The sequence below is a fragment of the Delphinapterus leucas genome, chromosome 1 (genome assembly GCF_059928025.1).
Source record: "Delphinapterus leucas isolate spDelLeu-1000000601 "Yukka" chromosome 1, BTC_Dleu_Yukka2, whole genome shotgun sequence".
Taxonomy (NCBI): Eukaryota; Metazoa; Chordata; class Mammalia; order Artiodactyla; family Monodontidae; genus Delphinapterus; species Delphinapterus leucas.
The window spans coordinates 129,669,693-129,684,031 of record NC_143129.1 but is presented as its reverse complement, the minus strand read 5'-3'; positions in this window follow the sequence as shown (position 1 = coordinate 129,684,031).

The following is a 14,339-nucleotide window of genomic DNA, read 5'->3' as shown; positions in this document are numbered from 1 at the left end:
TGCTGAATTCTCTTAGCTTTTGCTTGTCTGTAAAGCTTTTGATTTCTCCATTGAATCTGAATGAGATCGTTTCCAGATAGAGTAATCTTGGTTGTAGGTTCTTCCCTTTCGTCACTTTAAGTATGTCATGCCACTCCCTTCTGCCTTGTAGAGTTTCTGCTGAGAAATCAGCTGTTAACCTTATGGGAGTTCCCTTGTATGTTATTTGTCATTTTTCCCTTGCTGCTCTCAGTAATTGTTTTTTGTCTTTAATTTTTGCCAATTTGATTACTATGTTTCTTGGCATGTTTCTCCTTGGGTTTATCCTGTATGGGACTCTCTGCACTTCTTGCACTTGGGTGGCTGTTTCCTTTCCCATGTCAGGGACGTTTTTGACTATAAACTCTTCAGATATTTTCTCAGGTCCTTTCTCTCTTCTCCTTTTTGGACCCCTGTATTATGAAGTTTGTTACGTTTAATGTTGTCCCAGAGGTCTCTGAGGCAGTCTTCATTTATTTTCATTCTTTTTTCTTTATCCTGTTCTGCAGCAGTGAATTCCACCATTCTGTCTTCCAGGTCACTTATCTGTTATTCTGCCTCAGTTATTCTGCTATTGATTCCTTCTCATTTATTTTTCATTTCAGTTATTGTGTTGTTCATATCTGTTTGTTTGTTCTTTAATTCTTCTTGGTCTTTGATAAACATTTCTTGCATCTTCTCGACCTTTGCCTCCATTCTTTTTCCGAGTTCCTGGATTTTCATGGATTTTCACTATCATTATTCTGAATTCTTTTTCTGGAAGGTTGCCTACCCCTACTTCATTTAGCTGTTTTTCCTGGGTTTTATCTTGTTCCTTCATCTGGTACATAGCCCTCTACCTTTTCATCTTGTCTCTCTTTCTGTGAATGTGGTGTGTGTTCCACAGGTTGCAGGATTGTAGTTCTTCTTGCTTCTGATGTCTGCCCTCTGGTGGATGAGAAGATAAACAAAATTGATAAACCATTAGCCAGACTCATCACGAAAAAGAGGGAGAGGACTCAAATAGATAGAATTAGAAATGAAAAAGGAGATGTTACAACAGAGACTGCAGAAATACCAAGCTTCCTAAGAGACTACTAGCAACTCTATGGTAATAAAATGGACAACCAGGAAGAAATGGACAAATTCTTAGAAAGGTATAGCCTTCCAAGACTGATCCAGGAAGAAATAGAAAATATGAGCAGACCAATCAGAAGTAATGAAATTGAAACTGTGATTAAAAATCTTCCAACAAACAAAAGTCCAGGACCAGATGGCTTCACATGTGAATTCTGTCAAACATTTAGAGAAGAGCTAACACCCATCTTTCTCAACCTCTTCCAAAAAATTGCAGAGGAAGGAACACTCCCTAACTCATTCTAGGAGACCATCATCACCCTGATACCAAAACCAGACAAAGATGCTACAATAAAAGAAAAATACAGATCAATATCACTGATGAGTATAGATGCAAAAATCCTCAACAAAATATTAGCAAACAGAAACCAACAACACATTAAAAGGATCATACACCATTATCAAGTGGGTTTTATCCCAGAGATGCTACAGTTCTTCAGTATATGCAAATCAATCAATGTGATACACCATATTAACAAATTGAAGAAGAAAAACCATATGATCATCTCAATAGATGCAGAAAAAGGTTTTCACAAAATTCAACACCCATTTATGATAAAAACTCTCAGAAAGTGGGCATAGAGAGAACCTACTTCAACATAATAAAGGCCATATATATGACAGACCTACAGCAAACATTATTCTCAATGATGAAAAATTGAAAGCATTTCCTCTAAGACCAGCAACAAGACAAGGATGTCCACTCTCACCACTATTATTCAACATAGCTTTGGAAGTCCTAGCCACAGCAATCAGAGAAGAAAAAGAAATAAACTGAATCCAGATTGGAAAAGAAGTAAAACTGTCACTGTTTGCAGATGACATGATACTATACATAGAGAATCTTAAAGATGCCACCAGAAAACTACTAGAGTTAATCAATGAATTTGGTAAAGTTGCAGGATACAAAATTAATGCACAGAAATCTCTTGCATTCCTATACACTAATGATGAAAAATCTGAAAGAGAAATTAAGGAAACACTCCCATTTACCATTGCAACAAAAAGAATAAACTACCTAAGAATAAACCGATGTAGGGAGACAAAAGATCTGTCTGCAGGAAACTATAAGACACTGTTGTAAGAAATTAATGATGACACAAGCAGATGGAGAGACATACCTAATTCTTGGATTGGAGGAATCAATATTGTGAAAATGACTATACTACCCAAAGCATTCTACAGATACAATGCAATCCCTATCAAGTTACCAATGGCATTTTTTACAAAACTAGAACAAACATCCTAAAATTTGTATGGAGACACAAAAGACCCCAAATAGCCAAAGCATTCTTGAGGGAGAAAGACAGAGCTGGAGGAATCAGACTCCCTGACTTCAGACTATACTACAAAGCTGCAGTGACCAAGACATTATGGTACTGGCACCAAAACAGAAATATAGATTAATGGAACAGGATAGAAAACCCAGAGATAAACCCACGCACCTATGGTCAACTTAGCTATGACAAAGGATGCAAGGATATACAATGGATAAAAGACAGTCTCTTCAATAAGTGGTGCTATGAAATCTGGACCGCTACATGTAAAAGAATGTAATTAGAACATTCCCTTTCACCATACACAAAAATAAACTCCAAATGGATAAAAAACCTAAATGTAAGCCCAGCCACTATAAAACTCTTAGAGGAAAACATAGGAAGAACACTCTTTGACATAAATCACAGCAAGATCTTTTTTGATCCACCTCCTAGAGTAATGGAAATAAAAACAAAAATAAACCAATAGGACCTAATGTAACTTAAAAGCTTTTTCACATCAAAGGAAACCACAAACAAGACGAAAAGACAACCCTCACAATGGGAGAAAATTTTTGCAAACGAATCAACAGACAAAGGATTAATCTCAAAAATATATAAACAGCTCATGCAGCTCAGTACTAAAAAAACAAACAACCCAATCCAAAAATTGGCAGAAGACCGAAATAGACATTTCTCCAAAGAGGACATACAGATGACCAAGAAACACATGACAAGCTGCTCAACATCACTAGTTATTAGAGAAATGCAAATCTAAGCCACAATAAGATATCACCTCACACCAGTTAGAATGAGCATCATCAGAAAATCTACAAACAACAGATGCTGGAGAGGGTGTGGAGAAAATGGAACCCTCTTGCACTGTTGGTGGGAATGTAAATTGATACAGCCACTATGGAGAACAGTATGGAGGTTCCTTAAAAATCTAAAAATAGAATTACCATATAATCCAGCTATCCCACTACTGGGCATATACCTGGAGAAAACCATATATGAAAAAAACACATATACCCCAATGTTCATTGCAGCACTATTTACAATAGCCAGGTCATGGAAGCAATCTAAATGCCCATTGACAGACGAATGTATAAAGAAGATGTGGTACATGTATACGATGGAATATTACTCAGCCATATAAAGAAATGAAATTGGGTCATTTGTAGAGACATGGTTGGATCTAGGGACTGTCACACAGAATGAAATAAGTCAGAAAGAGAAAAAGAAATATCGTATATTAACACATATATGTGGAACCTAGAAAAATGGTACAGATGATCTGTTTTGCAGGGTATAATTTGAGACACAGATGTAGAGAACAAACGTATGGACACCAAGGTGGGAAAATGGCATGGGGGGGATGTTGTGATGAAGTGGGAGATTGGATTGACATGTATACACTAATATGTAGAAAATGAATAACTATTAAGAACTTGCTGTATGAAAAATAGATGAAATAAAATTCAAAAATTCCAAAAAAAAAGATTATCATAGAGAAATAAAAAGGAGAAGAAAGATGAGAAAATACCCAATGACTAAGGAAAATAATAAACAATATCCAAGAAGAAGTCTCTGGCAGTCTGAATAAATAATAAATCTCATCTTTGGAGATTTTTTTCTTCCTGAAAGGCCCTAAAAGTAAGAGATTTTCTTGTTTAGGGTACATGTACAGCAGGACAAAAGTTCAGTTCAGATCAGTCAGTAGAGAACTGTAGGTGTGGCAGGCTTCTACCAAGAAGGTTGTAAAAATTAGTCATGTTGCTTAGTATACTGATACACACTAATCATGTCCAGTATAATGATAAAAAACCAAGTCAAAAATACATACACTGGAGAATATAGGGTTAGAGAATGGAACAAACACTTTGAGCTCAGGTTAACTGCTCTATTGACACAATCCTAAATCTCAGTGGCTTAACACAGTTCAGGTTTATTTTGTGTTCAGGTCACAACCTAGTATAGATTGGTGAAGGGACCCTGGTCCGAGCAGCTGTTCTGGAATACAGGTTCCTTCCATCTCATGGTACTGCTACCTTCAATATCTCAGATTACTGTAGAATGGGGAGAGTGAGAACAGAGTTGTGAGCATGGAAGATTTTTATAGGCCAGGTTTGGAAACAGAATACATCACTTTTGTCCACATTCTGTTCTCTCAGACTTGGTTTCTCAGACTTGATGCCAGCCTATCAGGAATGAGGCCAGGAAAGGTGATTTAGCTGTGTGCTTAGGAAGAAGAGGAGAGAAGTCACGTTGGTGAGCACAGGCAGGCTCTGTTGTAGAAGGCCACCTGGGGGAGAGCTCCCTGACTGTCACCATGCAGCAAGGCCAGGACCTGCAGAGAGGGTATGTGTGCAAATTTAATCCAACAAACTAAATTAATTCTAATTCCATAGTCATTTAAAAACACTTGACTTGTAGGAAGGGAAGAGACATGTCATGACTGAAAAGTTGGGAATCTGATAAACTAAAAATGTGAATTTAGGTTTACTATAGCAGCTCTCCAAATGCAACCTACTTGCCAACCTTATAAAACCATTTGCAGTTCAATAGAAACATTTTTTCTTACGTGCTGTATTCTCTTAAGACACTCCTTTCCTGTTGGTTTCATCATCTGGCTTCCTTCTACTTACCTTTTTAAGGTGTAGCTCAAAGATTATCTCCCTTAGAGATTTTACTAACTCCGTCTGGGTTGAGTGATCCTTCTGTGTGCCGACAAAACACACTGGGAAATACTCTCCCTATTTTATTGCATATTATACTCTATTGTAACGGTGCTTTATCTCCTTGTCTCAACTATTAGACTCTGAGCACAATAACGGCAGGGTTGTATATTTAATCTCTGTATTCTTAGTGTCTGGCATATGTTAGACATGTAATTAGTATTTGCCACATTGATTAATGAATGAATATATATTCATGACTTGATTATATATCTGTATGTGTACATAGTTTAATCACACTTAAGATGCAGTAATTAATAACAAATAGTTTTGTATTTTTTGGTGATTAGATGTCTGGGAACCAAATATTCTAGGTTTAAAAATAAATAACCCTCCTTGATGACTGCTCATTTGTGGTATGTGTCCATAGGAAGGGAAGAGTGAGTGGATGGCAATGAATTGGTAGGAAGGAATCAAACTGTAAAAGAGAGGGAGAGATGGAAAATGGAAAGAGATAAGTGCTTGTTTATGAGATTTTCTTGTGGAAAAATATTTTTATATAAACTCTTGATTTTTTTTAATATAATAAGCTTGGCTGGCGCATAATGGGAAAGTTGCTGAAAAGATATCTTTCTTGGTATTATAGAAAGACACCATTATTTTCTGCCTGCGAAATTATATGTGAATTGAGACTTAACTACATCTGACTTTGATTAGTTTGCTGTACAAATAGAATCAGAGGGCTTTACTCATCAGTCCTTCATCCTTCTTTGTTAATGTTCTCTAAATTTAATAGTGGTGTTGTGTAATCTGTCTTGTGGGTATCACCAGACAGATTTGGAAGAAGACACTTACCAATGTTTCTGGCGACAAACACAGCTATATTTTGTTATTTGGGTGCCAAAGGGGTTTTCCAATTATCTTGGGTGGTATTGTGACTCATTATAGCTCTGTACAAACACAGGGAGAAGGATCAGTGCCAAGAACTTGTCTAAATTGCCTTCACACGCCAAGGTGTACCAGTTATAGAAGAAGGTTAGAACTTGAAATTAAATGTCATATCTCTCCTTCAAAGCACAGCTAATTTCATCCTTACCTTTTCTCTTCTACAGGTCTTTCCCCCAGCTCCCAACTCTGAACTCCATTAGTCACTTATTAGATATTGTACTCCTTTGATATCCTTACCTTCTGTCCTGGATTATTGTGTATCTCTCTCCAGACACGAGATAACCTTCTCTAGTGAATCTGTAATCTCCTCATGAGCAGGGACAATTATTATTATTTTTAGAATTAAGAAGATTGTTGGAAATGATGAGGATCATTCAGATCTCAAGTTATTTTGGGAGCTTTAAATTTGAGAAGTTTTTGTGTCTTCTTACATGTTTCCCTATAACCAGCAGAAGCATTCGGAGCAAGCTTTGAAAGTTGAAAACTATTAAAAGTAAACAAAAAACCCCAAAAATCCATGTTACCTAGTCTGAATATTTTGTCTTCACAGTTTTTTTTTTTTAAATGAGAGTATCTTTCCAAATTTTGACTAGTGCTAAGAACTGTATATACATTGTCTTGAGTATGGCTTTATCTAAGCTTCTGTTGCTCAAACTGCTGGAGTACTAGTATCCCCCTAGGAGAACTTGAATTTGTACCAAGGAGCTCAAAAACTACAAAATAAATATGGGATAAATAATTTAAAAAATCCAACTAACTTAACAGAAGTAAATCTTAGATTTACATAAAACTTTGTATGGAAATATTTATAGCAACTTTATAGTAAGGCAAAACTGCAAACAACCAAACTAATCCATGAATAAGCAAACTGTGGTATGTCTACACAATAGATCAGTACTCAGCAATCAAAGGAACTGACTATTGATTCACCCAACAATATGGAAGAATCTTAAACACCTGATGTTAAGTGAAATAAACCAGATTCAAAAGATTTCAAGATTATATGCTCAAGTATATGACATTCTGGAAAAATAAAATTATAAGAGAACAGATCAGTGTTTCCAGGAGTTGGGGTGGGGAGAGGGGTTGACTACAAAAGGGCACTTTTAGGGTTATGGACCTATCCTGTACCTTGATTGTGGTGTCATTACTTGACTATATGTATTTGTCAATACTCATAGAACATACACCAAGAGGAATAAATTTTACTGTATTTTAAGTAAAAAAAAAATTTTTAATGCCAAGAAGCCAATGTTGGCAGAATGTTATAAAACTTGTACTTTCAGTATAGTAATTTATTACATTTTTCGGAAATAGTTTAGCTATATATTTTGAAAGCTGTAAAATTGCTTATAGCTTTTCATCCAGTAATCCCCTACTGAAGTATTTATTCTAAGAAAATCATTAAAAATATGGGAAACCTGTATGCATAGAGATGTTTATCACTTTTTTAATAAGTGAAAATATTGCCTTAGTGCTTTTATTTGCATTTCTTTTTTTGCTAGCAAAATTACGTATTTTTCACATGTTCAATAACTAGTTTTGTGGGAAAGAATAAGATTAATATCCTCCAGTGGTTAAGGAGAAGCAGATCTTCTCGTTCATGCAAAGCCATCCATTTCTGTGAAACAATTAGAAATATCTTGGGATTTAGTAAAAGTTTTACTGTTGTTGCTGTAGATAAATAAACACATTGAAGTAAAAAAACACGATTGCTAGATCAGCAATTTTGTGGGATCTTGGTTTAATAGTCTTTCAGTACATTTCACAGTTGAAAGTTTGTCCTAAAACTTTTGTTCCTCTAATCCAGTCTGGACACTTGAATTCCATACGTTTAATATCAGAATATGAGAAATGAGAACCTCAAGTTTTGTACATTCTTTTTCTTTGACAGCTTAAAATTTTGAACTCTACCCAAACTTTTCATTCTTTTTAGTTCATTTAATTTTGGCAATATGTGCTTTTTAGTTCATGAAGCTTTTAAACTTTCCATTAGATACTGTGAAGTGATGTTTTGGTGAATTAAAAATAGATGAATGTAAACCACAAAATGTTTTCTTAGAAATGGTCACATATTTTTAAAAAATCAGCTGGAAAAGTGCTACTAGAAATATGCTAGGATGAGGTAAGAAGGTAAATATTTGTGGGTGAGATCATCCATAACAACAAAAAAGGTAAAGATACAGTGGCTCTCTCCTCATTTTCTAATTCAGAAACCAAATGTTCTTTGAGCATCTATTATGATTTAACAGACACAGTGATTTAATTGGGAATAAAGTAGACAACAATCCCTTCTCTCATGGAGCGTACATTCTAGCTTATTCAGAAATTGGAATAGATAGAGTTTAGTTCATCCTCAAGTATCACCTTTTTATAAATGCATATGGTCTTATGTAAAGTTAATGATTTGGATAAAACATTGAAATGTGAATACTACTACTACATTTTCTAGTCATTCTCCCACTTCCAGAGAAGACTTTTCCTATCCTTAACCTTTGCCTTTCCCCTTACATTCTCAATAGGTGACCTTGCTCCTGATTTCATTGAGAAAATAGAAGCAATCTGAAGAAAACCTCCTTTTCCTACCACCAAATCTACCAACCTCATGCTTCTGAGCTTATATCCACTGTTTCCCTTCCTATTCTTCTTCAGGATAAGTCAATACATTTATCTTAGGTCAGTCCATTCCCTTGAACACTGGTTCCAGTGCCCTCTGCCTATTCATGGAGTTTGCTTCTATAATTATCCAGAGTCATTCCTACATTATCAGTTTTTCCCATCACCATAAAAACATAGTAAACATCTTTAATTTAAAACATCCTTGCAAAAATAAAATTAAGATACATTGTAGAGAAAGAATCCAACATACCGCAAAAAAAAAAAAAAAAAAAATTAAAACATCCCAAGATGCCACCTTCCTTCTAGTTATGATCCCAAGGTTTCTCCTTTTATAGAAAACTCCCTGAAGAAATTGTTTATAGATGCTGTCTTGCCTTCTTTGCCTCCCAATCTCTAGTGTAATCACTCCAATCAGACTTTCATCCCATCATTCCACTTAAACAACTCTTATTAGGGTTAACAAAGACCTCATATTGCTGAGGTCAATGTCAATATCAGTCCCTACTTCAAGAGGCTGTGATAGAGTTTTTCACTTTCTCCTTTCTGAGCAACATTTTCTCTACTTGGCTTTGGAGATATACCACACGAACACCCTCAGGGACCACTGTCACTTATCCTTTGCTGTATTATCTTCCTTTTCTAGATTTTCGAATGTTGGAGAACACAGGACTCAGTCCTCAGATCTCTTTTTTCCTCTACCTATAATCACGCCCTAGATGATCTCCACTCAAGACTTTAATAGCATTTCCATGCTGATTATACCCAAATTATGTCTTCAGCCCAGAATTTCCTCTGAACTATAGACTACTTCTAATGTTTGATAGTATGTCTCACAGGCACCTCAAATTTAGTGTCTAAAAAGTGAATTTCTGGTTTCTCACCCTCCTCCAGTCCTACTCCTCCTATGGTATTCTCCATCATGGTAAGTGACACTTTATTCACTGAATTGCTCAAAAATAGTCTCTCACACCTCTCTTTTTCTGATGCCCCAGATTCAATTAGGAAATGATATCCCAAAGCTGACCATTTCTCACCTCTTGAAGTCCAGGCCACCACTATTTCTTGACTGAACACCTGCCATCTGACTGGGCTCCCTGCTTCTATGCCATATTGTGTCACTCTCCTGCTCTAACTATCCAGTGGCTCCCCATGACGTTTAGACTAGAATCTAAAGACTTTACCATGGCCTACAAATACCTGCATGATCTTTCTCCTGACTACCTGTCCAACCTCATTTCCTAACACTTCTCCTTTCAATTGTTTGCCTACATCCTGCTCCTTTAATCCCTTGTATATACCCTAGGGATTTTATCCTTGCTATTTCATCTCCCTGGAACACTTTCCTAAGTTATTTTCCTGAAGAACTGCCATGTTGCTTACATGGAATGTGAATGATGTCTCCTACCTTTTTGATAAGCAGCTGCCCTGTTTGCATGTCTCACTTCCTCATATTCTTCATATTACTCATCTTCACCTGAAACATTATTTACCAGTAATACAAATCCCCCAAGTAGAATATAAGCTCCACATAGGCATGAGCTTTTTCTGTTTGGTTCATTGTTACATTCTAAGGGCCTGGCACATAGTAAGACCCCAATAAATATTTGCTGAACTAACAGAGTTGCCAAATTTAGCAAATAAAAATATAAGATGTCTAGTTAAATTTGCATTTTAGATAAAAAGCAAATAATTTTTTAGTGTAAGTATGTCCCAAATATTTTCCACATTTTGTCTGGCGGTCCTATGAATTATTAACCTGGAATAAGCCCCAAATATCTAATATTTGTTAAATATTAGTAGTTATCACTTAGATGAAAACTCATCTTTTCTACAGAGTAGGCACTCAAATGCTTGACAACTTAACTAAATTTGAAAGTGTACATCTCCTCTACCCTTAGGCCTATACTGTAAAATGCTAGCAAATAGGTCTAATTGGGGGTAGATGTTTTATGTGTGCTATTTAGTTAACATGAAGACTATTAAAAGAGGCACCTATGGCTCAGTATAACTAAGATTTAAGAACATAGTACCCAAAGGTTTTAATCCAGGCAGAGTATATTAAATTTATTATAAATATCAGGGCTGAATTATTTATAGATGAAGATAATCAGATAGCAATGTGACTATTATTTAAATGGCATGATATAGAAGGAAGAAGACTAGACCAGGAGTTTGGTGATATAGGTTGTGGCCTCTGATTGAATATTCGGTTGCATGAGTAGAGTCACATGACCATCCTGGGTTCCATTTCTTCATCTGTAAATTAATGATGTTTGATTCTTTAATTTCTGAAATTCTTTAAAGCTAAAATCTCCTTTTCCTTATATTGAAAAAAATACATTTCTTAGATGTTAAAGAATCTTCTAAATCTTCTAAAATGAGGTCGTATATTTTGCCATGGTTGGAAAACTGTATGGACAGGTTCTTGGCAAGTATAAACTTAAACATCAGATTGGCAGTTTATGCTTTAAACTCCATTTTTCCTGCAAAATGAGATATTTGTTTAAGCATTCAACCAGAATTTATTGAGATACTGTCTAGGTATCTCTGTGTTTGCTTTTGGAGATACTAAGCGACTAAAAGATTGTCTCTGTTCTTTGAGGAACTCATGGTCTGGTCCTGGGAGACAGACATGCCAGATGCAAGGCCAATAATAGTTGGTATGACAGATGTAAGTACCAGGTAGCATGAAGGCAGAAAAGAGAAAGAGATCAATGTCTCCCTTTTAGTACGCGGAAAAGTGAGGATAAGGATAGTTAGAAAAGACCTCATTGAAATGTATGTCTTGAAAGGTAAGGCAGAGGTGACTTTGTAGAAAGAGCAGTAGACACAGTCAATATGCATGTGTGACTTTGTATAATTGTTTTCCTCTTTTAGTGCCACTTTTCTAATCCACACAATAGAGCGAATACTTGCCTCCAAACATTTTTGGGTAGGGTTGAATGTTTGTGAAAGTGCCTGACACCACAGTATCCAGTATGAGTTCCTATCTTTTAAGAAAATAGACTAATGGATTTAGCATTGCAAATGATTACTAAATTTTAAAGGCTTTAGTACAAAAAGTTATTGGTGGATCAGTGCCAGTCTGTGTCAGAGATTTCAACTATCTTCAGGAAATTGAGAAAAATAAGAATAATGTCACATAGTTATATCAGTGTAAGATTACTTACTGTTCTTTTTGGGGACGCATTGTCTTTTATTCTGGGATTAAGTCCTGCCTAGTTCTTTGGCTGTAATATATACTTTCTTTTATGAAGGGCTAATTAGGTAGATGGTTGGTTGATTGGCTGGTTTTAAAAATAATGTCCATAATTTATAAAATAAGAAATTAGCAATTATAGGCCTGTCAAATAAATATTTTGAACATTTAAAAACTTTTTAGAATTTTACTGAAATGTAAAATTATGATAATCATTGAATGAGAATGTTTTCCTTATGATAAATGAGGTTCTACATAATGCTATCTTCACTTAAAAGAAAATTCTCATTTTTAAGATATATTCAAGACTCTCTGACATTAATAGACAATAAATTTGAAAGGGACATCATTAATGATTTAAAATAAAAATTCAAAAATAGTTCTATAAGTCTATAGTTCTACATAGTACATCATTCATTCATGTGTTTGCTTGCTCTCTTACTCAACTATTACTGAGAACCTGCTTTACACTGGTACCGTTGTAGGTATTTAATTCAGTTCTGAACAAGAAAGACCAGATCTCTGCCCTAATAGATACCAGTACTATACTGGTATAGTACTTTACTTTATAGTATAGTCCTTTACTATACCAGTAAAGGAGATAGACAATAAACGAATTGTACTTAGTGTGTTATTATGATTCCATCGAGTTACTTGCATAAGGGTACTTGGCCAATGAAGGGCTTAACCCATTTCTTATAATTCTAATGCTCTCCCTGCAAATTGTTCACAGGGCTTTGAAAATTGCTCAACTTACTAATAAAACTATGAAAGGCTAGCTTCATAAGAATGTGACTGCTTCACCATGGGCTCCCCAAGAATGACACTTTGGTAAAGATTGAAGTTCAATTTTCGTCATCTGTAAAACAGATGAGAGAACCTTTTAAGATGATGACTAAATGAGATAATGTAGGTAAAGTACAACTTGTTTAGTGCTGAGTAAGTCTTAGCTACTATTACCATCATCATTAAACATGAATCTATTTTAGTTTTTGCCCAGGAACAAACAAAGTAGGGTATATTAGCTAGCGTGATGAGAAGAAAATTCTGGCACCTTCCCTTTTAAACTACTTACTGGTTGCTGGCTCATAAGAAAATTTTGTTGCTGGCAAAATTTAGGATATCTGTTTTGACTTTACAATTATGCACAGATCAAATGAAATCCAGTGAACTTCACTTTGGTTATTTGATAACTTAAGGAAGACTGTATAAAAATCATAGCCAGTACTGTTGACTGGGTAGCTTATTTACCTCTTAGCAGTGTGCCTTATGCCTGCATAAAGTGCTGGCACTTTGTCACTGTGGTAAGCTGTGGACTCTGGACAAGGAGCTATAATATATCTGAAGGTGAAGTTTGCATTAATATCTGAAATGATCTTAAAAAAAAAGAGATGACAAATACCCTATGTGCTTTATTTTTCCATTCTGTGATCTTCACGTCCAGTTTCTATATAAAAGCAAAGAATTTATTTTCTTATTTGTTTAGCATTTTTGGTAAATATTTAGAATGTGTACTATGGGTCAGGTTCTCATCAAAAATTCTGAGTTTTATCTGACAAATAAGGTATATCTGACATCTTTACAACCTGGAAGCCACAAGTAATATGTTTTATTTGGTAGATCATTCTTAATAAGAAATTCTTCTATTTTTTCTTAATTTTTGGCTGTGTTGGGTCTTCATTGCAGTGTGCAGGCTTCTCATTGTGGTGGCTTCTCTTGTTGTGGAGCATGGGATCTAGGTGCACGGGCTTCAGTAAAAAAAATCTTTTTTTTTTTTTTTAGAAAAAAATCTTTGACCTGATTTACAATTATGGCTCATCATGTTAAAAATAAACTATTTATTTTTAGTCCTGTTAATCTGGGGATCATGCTAGATGTTAAAGATACAAAAATCAAAAGAAAACTAGCCCTTTTATGATATGTTGGGTAGAGATTGAGAGGAGGGGATAGACACATTAATAAGTACAATACAATACACTCTTTTAAATACTATGATCAATGTCTGTGTTCCTAAAGTATGGTCATTTAGATGGGAATGGTCACTTTTTCCTGGGTTTATCAGTCAAGGTTCAGTCAGAAAACACAAAAGCTACTCCATGTATTCCAGGTTTCAAAAATTAATTCAAGGAATTAGAGGCTTTATATCTTTGGAAGAAATGGGAAATTATAGTTTATTAAAGCCACCATCAACGTTCTCAGGCTGAATCACTAGAGTATGTGGTTTTTTGGAGTTCATTGGGAAGCCATTATAATTTTCCACAACCTCTAGGGAAGTTATATCAGTTTTCCTACCCATAAGAGTGAAGTAGATGTCTGTCAAGAGTGAGTTGGGGAATTGCTGTCAATCTCAGATTTGCTGAGGAGACATTAGTGCAGCTGCCTTCAGAGAATAGCCCCTTCTCCTTCTGTCCCACTTTCAAAATTTTGTGCAAGGTTTCCCATTGGTAGACTCCAGGCCAGAACTATATGTAGAAGGGGAATTTTGAGAAGTGTATTTCCAGGCTT